Source organism: Leucoraja erinacea, chromosome 2, assembly GCF_028641065.1.
Source record: "Leucoraja erinacea ecotype New England chromosome 2, Leri_hhj_1, whole genome shotgun sequence".
NCBI classification, from domain to species: Eukaryota; Metazoa; Chordata; class Chondrichthyes; order Rajiformes; family Rajidae; genus Leucoraja; species Leucoraja erinaceus.
Window position 1 is genome coordinate 10,910,879 of NC_073378.1, and position 19,372 is coordinate 10,930,250.

Genomic DNA, 19,372 nt, shown 5'->3' on the forward strand with positions numbered 1-19,372 from the left:
TTGTATTGCTGTACAGACATTTGGTATGAATCTTTCATTTTACTAAATTACCATCCTAACATTGACAACAACTGGTGCAATATTGACTGTATTTAGTCATTAATTAATACCATGAAGCTTATTATTGAAGCTATCTTAAATGTTTCACGAGCATGCGTCAGCGCTTGTGTAAAGTTGGATTTCTGCAAGTGTGGTCATCTGGGGAGCTCCTGTATTATAGTTGGGTAAATCGCCAGTTTTCTCTTTAGTTTGTGTACATTTGCACATTGATACGAGTGCCAGTCTATCCAATCGCCAATTGATAGGCACAAAATGCTGGAGGAACTCAGTGTGGGTCAGGCAGGATCTCTGGCAAAAAGGAATAGGTGATGTTTCGGGTCGAGACCCTTCTTCAGTTCAATCGCCAACCAGCCTTTTATTCCTTAATCAGAAAATTGTATCATCTTTGCCCCCTTACATCAGTTTTTGGAATGCAACCTTCTCGTGAATCATAAGGCCATTATATGTGACATTAATAATGACAGATACACTCCAGCAAAACAGCGGTGGTAACTAGTAGATTTGCCATTTAAAAGATCCAACAACAATGATTCAATGGACCTCTGATGCTGTCTGTGAGGAGATTAAATGAGTATGTCCTCCACTTGATCTACTTTCCCTCCATATCCCAAAGATATAGTTTGGGAGGACAACCAGCCACTTTAAGTTGCTACTTACATATGGGGGAGCAGCATAATTTGTAGGGGTTTGTTGGGAGAATAAAAGTTTGAAATAAAGAATTGGTACAAATGGATACTAGATGGTTGACATGGATTTGAATGGAAGGACCTGTTTCTATGCTGTATGTCTGGTGCATGGATCATCCAATACACTGATTTAAATCTATTACTTCCGGCAATGAATGATTAATAATATTTCCTTAGTTATCTCCTGCAGAATACAATAATAACATGAAATGCCATGAATGCATGGGGTAAAATCGTTTTTTTTTCCATTATTGCTGAGCTGATGAAGTGATGATCATTTCTGAAGCTGTTGAACCTTTTGTATCCATAAATCATATTGTTATGGTAGCTTTCCGTATGTCTATTTAAATGATTGAAGATAGACACAAAATGCTGGAGTAACTCAGTTGGACAGGCAGCATTTCTGGAGAGAAGAAACAGATGACGTTTTGGGTCGGGACCCTTCCTCAGACCTGTAGAAGGGTCCCGACACAACCATATAACAATTACAGCACGGAAACAGGCCATTCGGCCCTTCTAGTCCGTGCCGAACACTTACTCTCACCTAGTCCCATCTACCTTCACTCAGACCATAACCCTCCATTCCTTTCCCGTTCATATACCTATCCAATTTAGTTTTAAATGATAAAATAGAACCTGCCTCCACCACTTCCACTGGAAGCTCATTCCACACAGCTACCACTCTCTGAGTAAAGAAGTTCCCCCTCATGTTATAAATGGATAAATCTTATCCATGTCAACTCTGTCTATCCCGCTCACCATTTTAAAGACTTCTTTAAAATCAAGTCCCCCCTTAACCTTCTGTACTCCAAAGAATAAAGACCTAACTTGTTCAACCATTCTCTATAACTCAGTTGCTGAAACGTAGGCAACATTCTAGTAAACCTCCTCTGTATGTCATCCATTCCTTCTCTCCAGAGGTACTGCATGTTCTGTTGGGTTACTCCAGCATTTTGTATCTTTGTTTGGTGTAAACCAGCATCTGCAGTTTCTTCCTATATATTTTAAAATTATTGGTTTGGAATGCAAATTTAATGTTTCAATTTTTAATCTATGCTCATTTGGATAAAATGCCAAAGAAAGATGGCTCATTGTATAAATTAGAATGATCTTGTTTATTTCTCTGGCACACAGAGGTGAAGGAATATTTAGCTTTCATGAAAAGACAAGGCAGGCCATTATCTCTGTGGCTCAATGACAGATGAGCACTTAAGGTAGTTCTTGGTAACAGATTACGCTTCAAGTTAAGTTTAGAGATACAGTGCGGAAACAGGCCATTCAGCCCACTGAGTCCATGCCGACCAGCGATCCCCGTAAACTAGCACTATACTACACACTAGGGACAATTTTGCAACTTTAATCAAAGTCAATTAACCCACAAACCTGTATATCTTTGGAATGTAGGAAAAAACTGCACCTCCTGGAGAAAACCCATGTGGTCCTGAGGAGAATGTACAAAATCCGTATAGACACCACCTGTGGCCAGGATCAAACCCGGGTGTCTGGCGCTGTAAGGCAGCAACTCTACTGCTGCGACACCGTATCTCCCACAAAGGAAACCGTCCCTTAGCCCCAACATGCCCATGCCATCCACGAAGGCCTATCTACATTAGTCCCACCTGTCTGTGTTTGGCCCATATCCCTCTAAACTTTTCATATCCATGCTTTCCTCCAAATGTCTGTTAAAATAAATGTTGTTATAAAATACATAATCCAACACCGCTGCCGAAACCAAGGATTGAACCAGGGACCTTTAGATTTTCAGTCCAATGCTCTCCCAACTGAGCTATTTCGGCAAAGTTGAGAGATGAGTTGGATCATCCAAACATACAAAATCCTGCTGACACTTGTCAGACACTGTCCATGGTGGCTCCAACACAGGTTCTAAGGATGCTCTGGTGTACATTGAGAATGGAGGTAATGGGAGTGGCAATGTACCGGGAGTGGATGTGATGGTAGAAACATATAACAATAGGTGCTGGAGTGGGCCATTTGGCCCTTTGAGCCAGCACCGCCATTCGATATGATCATGACTGATCATCTAAAATCAGTACCCCTTTCCTGCTTTTTCCCCCATATCCCTTGATATCGTTGCAGTAAAATTGTCCAATTTTTCATGCAAACTTTGAATGTTTGGAGACTGAATATAAACCGAACTACAAACAAAGGGTTAATTAAAAATGCTGTAATTCAATGACCTCTTAGGAACAATAATCATAACATAGCACGTTATGCTAAGATTGAATCAACCTTGTTTTCAATCCAAAACCAGGGTCTTAAATCTAAAAAAAATTCCCCATCAGTCTGAAGAAAGGACCCAACCAAAAAAGTCACCTCTCCATGCTCTCCAGAGATGCTGCCTGACCCGCTGACTTACTCAAGCACTTTGTGTCCTTCAGTATGAGGTGCAAGTTGTTCATGATATCGTTTATGTAGTCACTAAAAATGTGATTGATTCTAGAATAGCAACGATTGGCAGCTAGCATATGTAACTTACCTATTTAACAAAGGGGTGGGAGAATTGAAAACAACAAATTAGTTATACTAACAGCAGAGCTAGTGAGAATGTTCGGACCCCTGATTAAAATTGTAATAACAGGGAATTTGGAAAATTAAATAATAGAACTGGCCCAAGTAAGTATAGGTGTAACATGCTTGTTTTTATTGGATTGTAGGTTTTAACTTGCAAAAAAAAGATAAGGAAGAACCAGTGTTGCAATTCGGTTGGCAAATTGTGTATCAGCCCTGGAGATGCCAAAGACTGTAGATGCTGGAATCTTAAGCAAAACATAATGGTCTGGAGGAGCTCAGCGGACGAGGGAATATTTATGGAGAGAATGGGCAGGAGATGTTTTTGACTGGGCCTCTTCGTCAGACTCTTGGAGTAGGGGTTAGAAAGCTGGAAAAGGGATGGAATAGAGGTAAAGCTTGGCAAATGAAAGGTTTAGTTAAGCGATAGAAACATAGAAACATAGAAATTAGGTGCAGGAGTAGGCCATTCGGCCCTTCGAGCCTGCACCGCCATTCAATATGATCATGGCTGATCATCCAACTCAGTATCCCGTACCTGCCTTCTCTCCATACCCCCTGATCCCTTTAGCCACAAGGGCCACATCTAACTCCCTCTTAAATATAGCCAATGAACTGGCCTCAACTACCCTCTGTGGCAGAGAGTTCCAGAGTATAAACCAAGTCTATCCAGTCTTTCTTCATAAGACAGTCCTGACATCCCAGGAATCAGTCTGGTGAACCTTCTCTGCACTCCCTCTATGGCAATAATGTCCTTCCTCAGATTTGGAGACCAAAACTGCACGCAATACTCCAGGTGTGGTCTCACCAAGACCCTGTACAACTGCAATAGAACCTCCCTGCTCCTATACTCAAATCCTCTTGCTATGAAAGCCAACATACCATTCGCTTTCTTTACTGCCTGCTGCACCTGCATGCCTACCTTCAATGACTGGTGTACCATGACACCCAGGTCTCGCTGCATCTCCCCCTTTCCCAATCGGCCACCATTTAGATAATAAAGATAAACAAGATACCTTGTGGAGAAGGGGTGAACGTAGAAACGATGTAAAGACAAGCACCCGTAGGCAGGATCGAAGCCGGGTCTCTAGCGCTGTAAGGCAGCAACTCTACCACTGTACCACCGTGCGACCCTGGTGGATGCAGGTGTGCGAGGTTTGATTGGCAGACAGGTGGAATAAGTGACGAAGGCCAGCGATGAGTAGGAGACAAAAGGGTGTCAGATAAGGAAAGAAGAGAAGCAATGAAATCACCGGTGTTTCAGAGAAATCAATCCAAACTGTCCAACCTCTCCGTGTATTAGTAATCCAGGCATCATTCTGGTAAACCACCTCTGCATCCTAGCTGAAACCTCCACATTCTTCCTGCAATGGGGGTGACAAAAACCGCACGCAAAAAATGATACTAGGAAAATGGACAAGGGAGAGCCAATGGATGTAGTGTACCTGGACTTTCAGAAAACATTTGATAAGGTCCCACATAGGAGATTAGTGGGCAAAATTAGGGCACATGGTATTGGGGGTAGAGTGCTGATATGGATAGAAAATTGGTTGGCAGACAGGAAACAAAGTGTAGGGATTAATGGCAGGCAGTGACTAATGGCGTACTGCAAGTCTCGGTGCCAGGGCCACAGCTATTTACAATATACACCAATGATTTGGACGAAGGGATTCAAAGTAACGTTAGCAAATTTGCAGATGACACAAAACTGTGAACTGTGAGGAGGATGCTATGAGATTGCAGGGTGACTTGGACAGGTTGGTGGAGTGGGCAGATGCATGGCAGATGAAGTTTAATGTGGATAATGTGAGGTTATCCACTTTGGTATCAAAAGCAGGAAGGCATATTACTGTCTAAATGGTGTCAAGTTGGGAAAAGGGGAAGTGCAACAGGGTCTGGGGGTCCTTGTACATCAGTCTATGGAAGTAAGCATGCAGGTACAGCAGGCAGTGAAGAAAGCGAATGGCATGTTGGCCTTCCTAACAAGAGGAGTCGAGTATAGGAGCAAAGAGGTCCCTCTGCAGTTGTACAGAGCCCTAGTGAGACCACTTCTGAAGTATTGTGTGCAGTTTTGGTCTCCTAATTTGAGGAAGGACATTCTTGCTATTGAGGGAGTGCAGCATAGGTTTAGAAGGTTAATTCCAGGGATGGTGGGACTGTCATATTCTGGGAGAATGGAGCGGCTGGGCTTGTACACTCTGGAGGTTAGAAGGATGAGAGGTGATCTTATTGAAACATATAAGATTATTAAGGGCTTGGACACGCTAGAGGCAGGAAACATGTTCCCGATGTTGGGGGAGTCCAGAACCAGGGGTCATAGTTTAAGAATAAGGGGTAAGCAATTTAGAACGGAGACGAGAAAACACTTTTTCTCCCAGAGAGTGGTGAGTCTGTGGAATTCTCTGCCTCAGAGGGCGGTGGAGGCAGGTTCTCTGGATACTTTCAATTGAGAGCTAGATAGGGCTCTTAAAGATAGCAGAGTCAGGGGATATGGGGAGAAGGCAGGAATGGGGTACTGATTGGGGATGATCAGCACATTGAATGACGGTGCTGGCTCGAAGCGTCGATTGGCCTACTCCTGCACCTATTGTCTAGTGTCTATACTGTGAATAGTTGGTGTGTGCAACTATTAAAAAATGTAATTCTGCCTTGGAAGTAGTAACCTCTTGAAATATTAAAAACCATGTCTGAAAATGTTTGGAACCCAGCCACAATGCTGCTCTCTGGTAATAATTTTGTCTGGCAGCATTTGGCTTGCTGAGGGTAGCGCTTTCAGTGTTTCTACGATGTATTGAAGCTAAACTGCCCTCCTGCATCATGACAGGTTACTTATTCAAAGAAACTATCGAGACTAGATTAAAGAGATTCGTCATGTCAACAAATGCTCTAACAAACTTCTTCACGGTAACGGTAGAAAGTATCTTGGAAACATAGAAGACACTTGCGGGGGTAGGCCATTCGGCCCTTCGAGCCAGCTCCACCATTCAATATAATCATGGCTGATCATCCAGAATCGTTCCTGCTTTCTCCCCATATCCCTTGATTACATAAGAACAAAATCATGAGAGACCCCTTCCACCCCTGCAACAAACTGTTCCAGCCGCTACGGTCAGGCAAACGCCTCCGTTGCCATGCAGTGAGAACGGAGAGGTTGAGAAGGAGTTTCTTCCCAGAGGCAATTCGGACTGTAAACGCCTTTCTCACCAGGGACTAACTCTACAGAACGTTTTCATTTCACTGCACATCGCGTATGTGTATATGACAAATAAACTTGACTTGACTTGAGCTAAGAGCTGTATCTAACTCTCTCTTGAATCCATCCAGTGAACTGGCCCCCATTGCCTTCTGTGGTAGAGAATTCCACAGATTCACAAATCTCGTCCCCAATCAATAACCCGTGCCTGCCTTCTCCCCATATCCCTTGACTCCACTAGCCCCTAGAGCTCTATCTAACTCTCTCTTAAATCCATCCAGTGATTTAGCCTCCACTGCCCTCTGTGGCAGGGAATTACACAAATTTACAACTCTCTGAGTGAAAACGTTTTTTCTCACCTCAGTCTAAAATGGCCTCCCCTTTATTCTAAGACTGTGGCCCCTGGTTCTGGACTCGCCCAACATTGGGAATTTCTTTCCTGCATCTAGCTTGTCCAGTCTTTTTTAATAATTTTATATGTTTCTATAAGATATCCCCTCATCCTTCTCAACTCCAGTGAATACAAGCCTAGTCTTTTCAATCTTTCCTCGTATGGCAGTCCCACTATCCCAGGGTTCAATTTTGTGAACCTGCGCTGCACTGCCTCAATCACAAGGATGCCCTTTCTTGAACTGTGACCCCTGGGATTTTCTGGATTCTTATAATGTGACCCTTGGTTCTGGATTATTAAACTGTAACCCTGTTCTGGATCCTGATCCTTGGTGCCTCATGGCCTGAAATGGTGATTCCAATGCTGCAGAGTGTGATGGGTACAGCCTGGTCCATCATGGGCACAGACCTCCCACCATCAACAGGCTCAACATGAGGAGCTGCCTCAGGAAGTTGGCATCAATCATCAATGATTAGCACCATGCTCGTTTCTCGCTGCTACCGTCGGGCAGGAGAAACAGAAGCCTGAAGTCCCACACCACTAGATTGAGGGGCAGCCACTTTCTTAGAACCATCAGTTTTTTTAGCTTGGCAACGCAACCCTTGGGGAAGCATTGGCAGTGCAGCTGCTGCCATACAGCGGCAATGACCCCGATTCAATCCTGACTACGGGTGCTGTCTGTAGAGTTTATACGTGCTCCCCATGACCACGTGTGTTTTTGCTGGGTGCTCCGGTTTCCTCCTGCACTCCAAAGACGTTTGTAGGTTATTTGGCTTTGGTAAAGATTGTAATTTGTCCTGAGTGTGTCTGTTAGTGCTAGTGTACAGGGGTCACTGGTTAGCGCAGACTCGGTGGGCCGAAGGGCCTGTTTCCTTGCTGTATATCTCAACTAATCCCACCTTAACAATAGGGCACTATTAACCATATAACCATATAACAATTACAGCACGGAAACAGGCTATCTCGACCCTTCTAGTCCGTGCCGAACACGTATTCTCCCCTAGTCCCATATACCTGCGCTCAGACCATAACCCTCCATTCCTTTTTCGTCCATATAACTATCCAATTTATTTTTAAATGATAAAAACGAACCTGCCTCCACAACCTTCACTGGAAGCTCATTCCACACAGCCACCACTCTCTGAGTAAAGTATTGAAGTACTGAGTATTGAACATAATTGTCTTGCGCTAATATCTTGTTTTAGTCTTTTTATCTTTTCATTGTCTTTTAAAATGTGTAATTTATGAATAATGTATGTATCTGTATGTTGTCTGTGTCTGTGATGCTGCTGCAATTATGATTTTTCATTAGATCTGTACCTTACTGTACTTGTGCATGTGATAATCAACTCCCCCTGATTAGGTGAGCAATCCATAGCACGTAGAAATGAAGCATAATTTGGACCCATTTGGGTCAAGTCATTTGACATCATTATTAAATTGTAAAGCCTCACTAATGTCTTCAAGAACGTTTTCAACATTTGTTTTCAGTTTGCAGAGTGAAGCATTTGTCCGAATAATAGTGAAGCTGTATTTGTGGATGAAATATTTGGGTTTATTTAATAAATGCACTTCCACTGACTTTTCTTGTTTCCCAAGTAACAAAGGTCTATTCACTGATGCACAGAATTACATAAGTACAGCATATGAAAGTGATCATTTGGCTCAGTGAGTTAATGACAGTAATTATTCTCCATGTGAGCAGTATGTCTAATCATATGTACCCATCCTGTTCCTGTAATACTTACTCTCTAATCTTATTACTCTTCTAACTTATTCTTAAAAACTAACCGTGACCTAATCTTACACATTTCACTGCTTTTCCACCATGATCCAATATTCCATCGCAACAAACTGGAATGGTTCCTGACCAACACATTTGGTGCATTTACTTAAATGCCTTTTCCCAAACCCATGTGATCTGGCATATTTGTTTCAACGTTCCATGCTCTTCTGTTCCTCTTCTAGATTTGCCCCGTGGGAAATTATCCATCCGTACAGTTCCAACGTGGATGTTTCTCATCTTTGTGTCAAATCCCATTTTTGTAATCATGAGCATCAATATGACTGCCCATTCTACTATTGCCCATCCTCTCATCTTACCAAGGACAAAATGGTACCCAGTGTTTCGTCTGAGAAATATGCACTTTTTGATAATCCATGTACGATTACAAACATTACAAATACAGAGAGGCACAGTGGTGCAGCAGTAGATTGCTGCCTTACAGCCTTTGTCCTTGGTAACTTCACTTCACAGCCCATCTCCCGGACTTCCATCTGTATATATGTATATATGTATATAGCGCCGCAGAATTGTGCACCTATCCCCCCCCCCTTCTCCCTTCTGTTTTTGTTTTTCTGTTTCTTGTTTTTTTTGTACAGTGCCAGAGACCTGGGTTCAATCCTGATTATGGATGCAATCTGCATGGAGTTGGAAAGTTCTCCCTGTGACCACGTGGGTTTTCTCTGGGTGCTCCGGTTTCCTCCCACATTCCAAAGACGTGCAAGTTTGTAGGTTAATTGGCTTCTGTGAATTATTCCTAGTGCGTACAATAGAACTACTAGTGTACGGGTGATCGCTGGTCGACACAGGACTTTGTGGGCGAAGGGCCTGTTTCCATGCTGTATCTCTAAACTTAACTAAAAATCTGTGGATGGAGCAAAGGGCTCTTATCCATTGAGGAGCTAAGTTTCCCCCAATGACCATAAACCACCAAGCCCATCACCATCCAGCTACCTAGTCATTTCCAGCATAAGGCCATAAAGCCTGGATAACTTTGGGCTACTTACAGTAAAAAAATAAAATTTTGTGTGCTACTTCTCCAACCCTCAAAAGCAATTTAAACACATTTTGTGAAGTGACCAAGAGCCTGAAATCTAATTTGCTACAATTGACAATACGGGTAGGAGTAGGCCCTTCAAGCCAGCAACCCAATTCAATGTGATCATGGCTGATCATCCACAATCAGTACCCCGCTCCTGTCGTTTCCCCATATCCCCTGACTCTGCTATCTTTAAGACCCCTATCTAGCTCTCTCTTGAAAGTATCCAGAGAACTGGCCTCCACCGCCCTCTGAGGCAGAGAATCCCACAGACACCATGATATTGGCCCAGACAGCACAATGTCGATACCCCTTCTTGAATACTTGCAGACCGTTCACACTGAATATGCTGAATAATCAACTTTACATTGGTATTGCAGTGATCACCTCTCCATTTTGCACATTTGGCTCCGTAACACATTTGAACTGGTTTTTGGAAAATTAGTTTGAGCTGGGTTAGTACTGGTTGAATCATCACAGGACTGTCGGGTTTCCTTGTTTACTTATGAGTCATTTTTGGTCAGCAGTGCCCAGATCTCTTTCTGCAACATGAAATTTGTTGAGTAGAAAATTAAGCAAGAATTGTCTTGGTTACCTCTTTGTCTTGATAAAGGAATATTTTTCACTGGTTACCTTCCGTGATATGCTTGAGACTTTTCTGGTCGGGTCAGTTGCTTGCTTGGCCAAATATTTATTTGGCAGAACATTCTCTTGAACAGAATCCATCCTGTCCACTTGGCAGTCTATCTATTCAACTTTCATGAAGTGGAGATTACAGCATTTCAGACACTGTTATTAATACTGTAATTGTCTTTAAAAAATAAATGGCTCTATTCTTTGTAAAAACGTAAAGAATCCATTGCATATTTAACAGAAAATTAAAGTGTATTGCACAAGATGTGGTTTCAAAAGAAGTATTTATCCTTTCTGAATTATTGTGATGTTTATCAACGGGCTCATTCTTAATGTCATTGGAAATCTTGGTTGATATTGCTGGTGTTGTGATATTTCAATATTTGCTAATCTGTTATCGGGAGTTATGTTGGATTGTTGATTATTGGTAGAAACGAGAAACTGCAGATGCTGGTTTATCAAGGAAAGACACAATGCTGGCGTAACTCAATGGGTCAGACAGCATCCTTGGAGAACGTGGATAGGTGATGATTCGGGTCAAAACCCTACTTCAGACTGATCATTAGTGTGATCATTGTTTATTGGTGTGTCTTAATGATTTTATAACTGTTTATTATCTTATGCCCCTGTCCCACTTAGGAAACCTGAACGGAATCCTGTGGAGACTTTGCGCCCTACCCAAGGTTTCCTTGCGGTTCCCGGAGGTTTTTGTCAGTCTCCCTACCTGCAACCTCCGGCAACCACCTGCAACCTCCGGCAACCACCTGCAACCTCCGGGAACCGCACGGAAACCTTGGGTGGGGCGCAAAGTCTCCACAGGTTTCCGTTCAGGTTTCCTAAGTGGGACAGGGGCATTACTGTACATCCTATGCCAACGAGTGAAGGACATTGCTACATAGTTACTGATTGCTTTGATGCAGATGGTTTGAATATTATTCATGCATGCCAGTAGGCCCTCTTACACCAGGAGCGTGTTAAAATGAAATACCCCTGTCATAATGATGCTAATGGCAAGTGATGTAATACATTGCAAATTTAGAGGTGAAATATAAGATCACATCTATTCCCTTTTTAAAAGAAAACATTGGGACCCTTACGAAGTCTCCAAAGGGACTCACCCCTTTAATTCTCCTTGTAAGTATTTTTCTCTGAACGTACAATTACTAAACGCAGATAATATATTTTTTGCAACCAAAGTGTATTCAGGCAGTGTTCAGGTGGAGGGGGAAAGTTCATAGTTTGTTGGTGGGTCACTGAGTGCATATCATTGAGCTCTGTACCATTTCAGAGCAAAATGATCATAGAAGCAACTACCTCATAGTTAGCATTATATTATATTTAAAATTGCTCTTGTGAATCACACCGTGGGATTGAGTTTTAAATTTTGTTGTACCATGTGCAATGACAATAAAGAGATTCATTATCATCATTATTATTACAGTTAAATGGATCTAAAAGTGTTCTCCACCATAAAAGCAAAAGTTGGATTTGAATTTGTTTCACTTCCACTGGAGTTAATTTTTCCTGCATAGCTTTTCTTTTCTGGCAAAGATTTTGCCTGGTTGAACTTGGCTGGCATTGGGCTAAAGACAACATCACTCTGCACTTTAAAAAATGTAAGCTGTTCAGTTATCCGAAGATGACAACTATTTCTCTGTTCAATCCTTCGTCTAAATTGAGCTGGGCATATGTGTCTTTGCAGCAGCCAGTCAAGGTTCTGCTTTTCCCTTTTCGGATCCCTGTCCAAATAAAATGTTTGCATGTAGACCGGCTAGACACCAAGCCTTATAGTTGAGGATTTTTGCTCGATGAACTGCATTTCAGTTGATGTCAATATTATATGTGGGAGAGAGTCGGGAAAAGTAAGGGGATTAAAACATTTTTTTCCAACCCAATTCTTGAAATTATGCACAATATGATTGTATCAAGATCTCTGAGGATTCCCATAATGCGGTTGGAATTCCCATATTGCTGCTGGAGGCCCTATTGTGGAGATTATATAGGATAAGAAATCAATAGCTACAGTATTTTGATATTACAGGAAAATTGAAATATGAAGTTTGTGCAGGAAAGCAGTGCTGTGGTTCAAGATCGGCCACAGTCATTGTTCTACCATCATTACATCACCAGAAGGGAGCCTTTGCAGTATCAGCAGAAAATGGAGAGATTTTCTTTACCAAGTATCTGCTCCATGGGTGCCATTTGTCAGGATTTCAAAGGTATAAAATATGCCAATGGTCATTTCATGACAAATATTAGAATGTAGGCTTCTAACACTGAACATTTAACAAAACACCATTTTGTTTCTTATTGCTTTCTTCCCCAAGTGGGTTCCCTATCCAAATGACTAATAAGTTAGTAATACAACATGGATGGACACAAAAAGCTGGAGTAACTCTGCAGGCCAGACAACATCTCTGGAGAAAAAGAATAGGTGACATTTTGGACCAAGACCCTTGTTCAGACTTCAGAACTATTCCTTTTCTCCAGAGATGCTGTCTGACCTGCTGAGTTACTCCAGTTTTTTGAGTCTATCTTTGGTTTAAACCAGCATCTGAAGTTCCTTCCAACTACCAACATGGAAACAGGCCCTTTGGCCTAACTTGTCCAAGCCAACCAATGTGCTCCTTGTACCTTAGTCCTGCCTGTTTGGCCGATATCCCTCTAAACCTATCCTAGCTGTGTACTTGTCCAAATGTTTATTAAACATTGCGATATTACCTGCCTCGATGATCTCCTCCAGCAGCTTGTTCGATACACCTACCATCCTTTGTGTTTAAAAAGAAAGTTGCCCCTCGGGCAACTTAATAGTTCCTATTAAATCTTCCCCCTTCCCCACATTAAACCAAGTTCTCTGGTTCTTTATTCCCCTACTCAGGGTAAAGCCTGTTGCCCAATCATTTCCTCTCATGATCTTATACACCTGTATAGGATCAGCTCATCCTCCTGCGCTCTAAGGAATAAAGTCCTAGCTTGCCCAATCTCTCCCTCTAGCTCAGGTCCTCGAGTTCTGGCAACATCCTCTAATATTATGAAAACGTATAGAAACATAGAAACACAGAAAATAGGTGCAGGAGTAGGCCATTCAGCCCTTTGAGTCTGCACCGCCATTCAATATGATCATAACATATATAACCATATAACAATTACAGCACGGAAACAGGCCATCTCGACCCTTCTAGTCCGTGCCGAACACATAATCTCCCCTAGTCCCATATACCTGCGCTCAGACCATAACCCTCCATTCCCTTCCCATCCATATAACTATCCAATTTATTTTTAAATGATAAAAACGAACCTGCCTCCACCACCTTCACTGGAAGCTCATTCCACACAGCTACCACTCTCTGAGTAAAGAAGTTCCCCCTCGTGTTACCCCTAAACTTCAGTCCCTTAATTCTCAAGTCATGTCCCCTTGTTTGAATCTTCCCTACTCTCAGTGGGAAAAGCTTTTCCACGTCAACTCTGTCTATCCCTCTCATCATTTTAAAAACCTCTATCAAGTCCCCCCTGATCATCCAACTCAGTATCCTGTACCTGCCTTCTCTCCATACCCCCTGATCCCTTTAGCCACAAGGGCCACTTCTAACTCCCTCTTAAATATAGCCAATGAACTGGCCTCAACTACCTTCTGCGGGAGAGAATTCCAGAGATTCACCACTCTCTGTGTAAAAAATGTTTTTCTCATCTCAGTCCTAAAAGATTTCCCCTTTATCCTTAAACTGTGACCCCTTGTTCTGGACTTCCCCAACATCTGGAACAATCTTCCTGCATCTAGCCTGTCCAACCCCTTAAGAATTTTGTAAGTTTCAATAAGATCCCCCCTCAATCTTCTAAATTCTAGCGAGTACAAGCCGAGTCTATGACCCCACCTGCGATCCCTCTGGCACTGCACTGGTCACAGCCTCAAAAATGATTTATTCCCACTGTTTTGACTGAAGTTTACCCATCAACTCTCCCCTGCTAACTCCCCCTGCCACCAACCCTCCTGTTCCTTTTATGGTCTTCATGCCCTCCTCTCTTTACTCTTCTCTTATCAGTTCATGCTAGAACTGTTCATTTTGTCAACCACGCATTTCATGCTGACTCAACGAAGTAGAAATAACCAACAGGTTTCTCAGAAGGTTTTGAGGCACTCGAGGTGGTCTTGTCCTCGTGTTCCCCACACCTGCTGCCTCTGCTGTTGAGCATGTCCAGTCTATTCTGATGTTAATTGCCAGGAATTCAGCATCTGCTGAATTTTTGTTTGGTCATGCTAGTTTCAAAGCATAGAATATTAGTGTGTGTGTCAATGTTGACTAGAAAGAGGAAGGTGATCTTGAATTTGGATGCTTTTACATTGGTGCGTAGGGCATCTCTCAGTGCCCATTGTTGACGGCTGAACTACACATGGATCTCTCTGTACGAAAATTCACCTGTTGTTGCGACAGATGCAATTGTGCCTTTATTTATTTAAGAAAGTCATAGAAACATAGAAAATAGGTGCAGGAGGAGGCCATTCGGCCCTTTGAGCCAGCACCGCCATTCATTGTGATCATGGCTGATTGTCCCCTATCAATAACTCGTGCCTGCCATCTCCCCATATCCCTTGACTCCACTAGCCCCCAGAGCTCTATCTAACTCTCTCTTAAATCCATCCAGTGATTTGGCCTCCACTGCCCTCTGTGGCAGGGAATTCCATAAAATCACAACTCTCTGGGTGAAAAAGTTTTTTCTCACCTCAGTCTTAAATGACCTCCCCTTTATTCTAAGACTGTGGCCCCTGGTTCTGGACTCGCCCAACATTGGGAACATTTTTCCTGCATCTAGCTTGTCCAGTCCTTTTATAATTTTATATGTTTCTATAAGATCCTACATGTATCTATAAGTCATTTGGAAAACATAGAAACATAGAAAATAGGTGCAGGAGTAGCCCATTCGGCCCTTCGAACCTGCACCGGCAATCGATATGATCATGGCTGTTCATCCAACTCAGTATCCTGTACCTGCCTTCTCTCCATACCCCCTGATCCCCTTAGCCACAAGGGCCACATCTAACTCCCTCTTAAATATAGCCAATGAACTGGCCTCAACTACCCTCTGTGGCAGAGAGTTCCAGAGATTCACCACTCTCTGTGTGAAAAAAGTTCTTCTCATCTCAGTTTTAAAGGATTTCCCCCTTATCCTTAAGCTGTGACCCCTTGTCCTGGACTTCCCCAACATCGGGAACAATCTTCCTGCATCTAGCCTGTCCCACCCCTTAAGAATTTTATACCTTACTCTAAGATCCCCCACTCAACCTTCTAAATTCTAGCGAGTACAAGCCGAGTCTATCCAGTCTTTCTTCATAAGACAGTCCTGCCATCCCAGGAATCAGTCTTATGAACTGTCTCTGCACTCCCTCTATGGCAAGAATGTCCTTCCTCAGATTTGGAGACCAAAACTGTACGCAATACTCCAGGTGTGGTCTCACCAAGACCCTGTACAACTGCAGTAGAACCTCCCTGCTCCTATACTCAAATCCTTTTGCAATGAAAGCTAAAGATAAAGGCCCTTCAGCCCAACTCATCTATGCCGGACAAGATGCCCCATCTACGTTAGACCCATTTGCCTGTTTCAAACAAAAAAAAGAACATTAGGTGCTGGAAAAACTCAGCGGGTCAAATAGAATTTCTGCACAAAATGAATAGGTGACGTTTTGGGTCTGTAACATTTCTGGTCGGGACTGCTTTTCCCCCAATGGCCTGTGTTTGGCCTATATCCCTCTAAAACTTTCTTATCCATGTGGCTGTCCAAATGTCTTCTAAATATTGTTGTTGTACCTGCCTCAGTTACTTCATATTTTGCTTCAGCTGCAACACCTCAGCAATAAGCACAGAGTATCAGATCAGCGCAGTCGTGTCGCTTTCAGACAAGGGTCAAAAGAAAATGTACGCATAGTTCTTTGGGTCAGCTTTGAAATTTCATAATGAATACAATAACATGGAGGAAGTAATAAAGTGCTGGAAGGAAGTGCAGATGCTGATCTAAACCGAAGATAGACACAAAAAGCTGCAGTAACTCAGTGGGTCATCACTCGTTCTCACCTAGCCCTCTGCCAGCGATGGTCTCGTTCCTTTATCATCATTACTTTTTTTTGCATGTCTTTCATTCATTTGTTCTATATCTCTCTATATCACCGTCTATATCTCTCATAGAAACATAGAAAATAGGTGCAGGAGTAGGCCATTCAATATAATCATGGCTGATCATCCAACTCAGTATCCCATACCTGCCTTCTCTCCATACTCACTGATCCCTTTAGCCACAAGGGCCACATCTAACTCCCTCTTAAATATAGCCAATGAACTGGCCTAAACTACCTTCTGTGGCAGAGAATTCCAGAGATTCACCACTCTGGTTTTCCTTTCGCCTGGTTTTGTCTGAAGAATGGTCTCGACCCGAAAAGTCACCTATTTCTTTTCTCCAGAGATGCTGTGTGACCCGCTGAGTCACTCCAGCTTTATGTGTTCATCTTCGGGGGTGATAAAGTGCTGGGTTGAGGAGAGTGGGAATTCAAGAAAGTCTGTTGTATGCTCTCTGGGCAATCTAGAATACTGTAAATGTGGCCTCATCATTGCCTTATAAAACTGAAATATGACCACTGGTTATTAAAATGAAGGAAATATCTGTGAGTATAAGAAGTGTTGGAGTACACTTGAGGCAACCAGGAGGGCAGAAGGTGGATGTGAAATGAAGCTCCCAGACAAGGCAAATGAAAGTTCCAAGAGATTCAATCGGTATATTAAGAGTGATATTATTAAGAGTAGTATTAAGTGTAAACAGTAGCCTGTGAAAGAACAGTTCCTCTTTAAGATTGGCGTGGCCATCTTTGTGTAGAAGCACAAGGGATGAGGAGATGTTAAATGAATACATCTCATCAGTTTTTACTGGAGAAGATCATGGAAGCTAAATAATTGAGGCACAGGAGTTGTGATATATTAGACCACATAAATATGTGGGTAAATGGTACTAGTGGGCCTTGCAGCTAAAGGGAACAGGGGGTATGGAGAGAAGGCAGGTACAGGATACTGAGTTGGATGATCAGCCATGATCATATTGAATGGCGGTGCAGGCTTAGAGGGCTGAATGGCCTACTCCTGCACCTATTTTCTATCTTTCTATGTTTCTATGTCTAAGATGGCACTTGGTCAGCATGGCCAACTTAGTCCAAAGGGCCCGTTTCCATCAATGGTACTCCATTATCACATGTACAGTAAAATCAAACCAATAAAAGTATTGCTATACATCAGCACACATTTAGTTAAGTACAAGTGTATAGGAATAGTACACAGAGGGTATACAAGAGGGACCCTGTCGGTACAATTTTTCAAGATTCAAGTCTGAAAGTTGTTACAATGTAGAGTTCTTGACTTGGCCACAAAAGCCCACTGTCCTGGCAATATTGCAGAGTTGGCCTGGCCAAGCAAAGTTGGTGCCATCTGATAGTATGACTATGCCAAAGTGTGAGATGTTGCGCTTCAGTACGTCAAACCAGGACAGGACGTGTGCAGCAAATGGTAGACTCTGGAAAGTTGTTGTTGAATGGAGACATTTGGGAGTACAGGTGCATGGTACTCTGAAAAGTGTGAGCCATGTGGATACTGTGGTGAAGAAGGCATTTGGCATACTTGCCTTCATTAGTAAGGGTAGTGATAACACAAGTTGGGAGAGAAGTGTGTTTTATTGTCATGTGTCATGAAGTGGAGCAATTCAATTCTTACTGGGCAGCGATGGATAGTGTTCACCTTTTGCAATCCTCATTCCTGGGTGTTTGAGTTTGCTGTACCAGGCGTTGATGCAACCAGTCCGTATACTCTCCACTGCACACCTGTAGACGTTTGAATATTCATTGACATACCGAATCTCCTCAATCTTTTAAGGAAGATACTTACTCCACCACCATCCCGTCGATAAAGACAAGTTTGTGAATCCTCGTCCTACCACTTCCAAAGTCCACAATCTGTCCCTACAACTTACTGATGTTGAGAGCCAGGTTGTTGTGCTGGCAACATTTGGTCAATCGATCAATCTCCCTCCTGTCTTCTGACTTATCGTCAATAACGGTAGTGCCGTCTGCAAACCTGCAGATGGAGTTTGAACTGTGTATGGCTACACAATCATGAATATATGTATTTGTACATGTCATCGGTGAGACAATGCTGTGTGCGGTTCTGGTCATCCTGTTATAGGAAGGGTGTCATTACATGGTAAAGGATGCAGAAGAGATTCACCTGGATGTTACCTGGGCTTGAGTTATAGGGATGGGCTGAGACTTTTTTCTTTGGAATGTAGGAGGCTGAGAGGTGAAAGGACATCTTTGTGATTGAGGCAGTGCAGCGTAGGTTCGCGAGGTTGATCCCTGGGATGGCGGGACTGGCATATTAGGAAGGATTGAAAAGACTAGGCTTGTATTCACTGGAGTTTAGAAGGATGAGAGGGATCTTATAGAAACATATAAAATTATAAAAGGACCGGACAAGATAGATGCAGGAAAAATGTTCCCAATGTTGAGCGAGTCCAGAACCAGTGGCCACAGTCTTAGAATAAAGGGGAGGTCATTTAAGACTGAGGTAAGAAAAAATGTTTTCACCCAGAGAGTTGTGAATTTAAGGCATTCCCTGCCACAAAGGGCAGTGGGGCCAAGTCACTGGATGGATTTAAGAGAGAGTTAGATAGAACTCTAGGGGCCAGTGGAGTCAAGGGATATGGGGAGAAGGCAGGCACGGGTTATTGATAGCGGACGATCAGCCATGATCACAATGAATGGCGGTGCTGGCTCGATGGGCTGAATGGCCTCCTCCTGCACCTATTTTCTATGTTTCTATGTTTCTATTATGTCATTAAGTTAGAAAGTGTGCAGAAGAGATGTTACCTGAGCTTATGTTATAGGGAGAGGTGGATAGGCTAAGATATTTTACTTTTGAGCACAGGAAGCTGAGAGGTGACCTTACTGAGTTTTACAATATCATGAGGGACATTAATAAAGTGAAACCCTACAATAATTTCCCCAGGATAGTGGAGTCTAAAACCAGAGGTT

The 19,372-nt window shown here is 42.7% G+C and overlaps 1 protein-coding gene and 1 non-coding gene across 10 annotated transcripts in view; one reads left to right on the forward strand and one right to left on the reverse strand.

Moving 5' to 3' along the window:
* Nucleotides 1-19,372, forward strand: part of LOC129706915 (FH1/FH2 domain-containing protein 3-like) — a 649,864-nt gene that overhangs the window by 229,762 nt on the left and 400,730 nt on the right. The gene's annotated exons all lie outside the window — the stretch shown is intronic.
* On the reverse strand, nucleotides 2,470-2,542 carry trnaf-gaa (transfer RNA phenylalanine (anticodon GAA)). The gene has a single exon. It is a non-coding gene; the product is annotated as a tRNA-Phe (tRNA).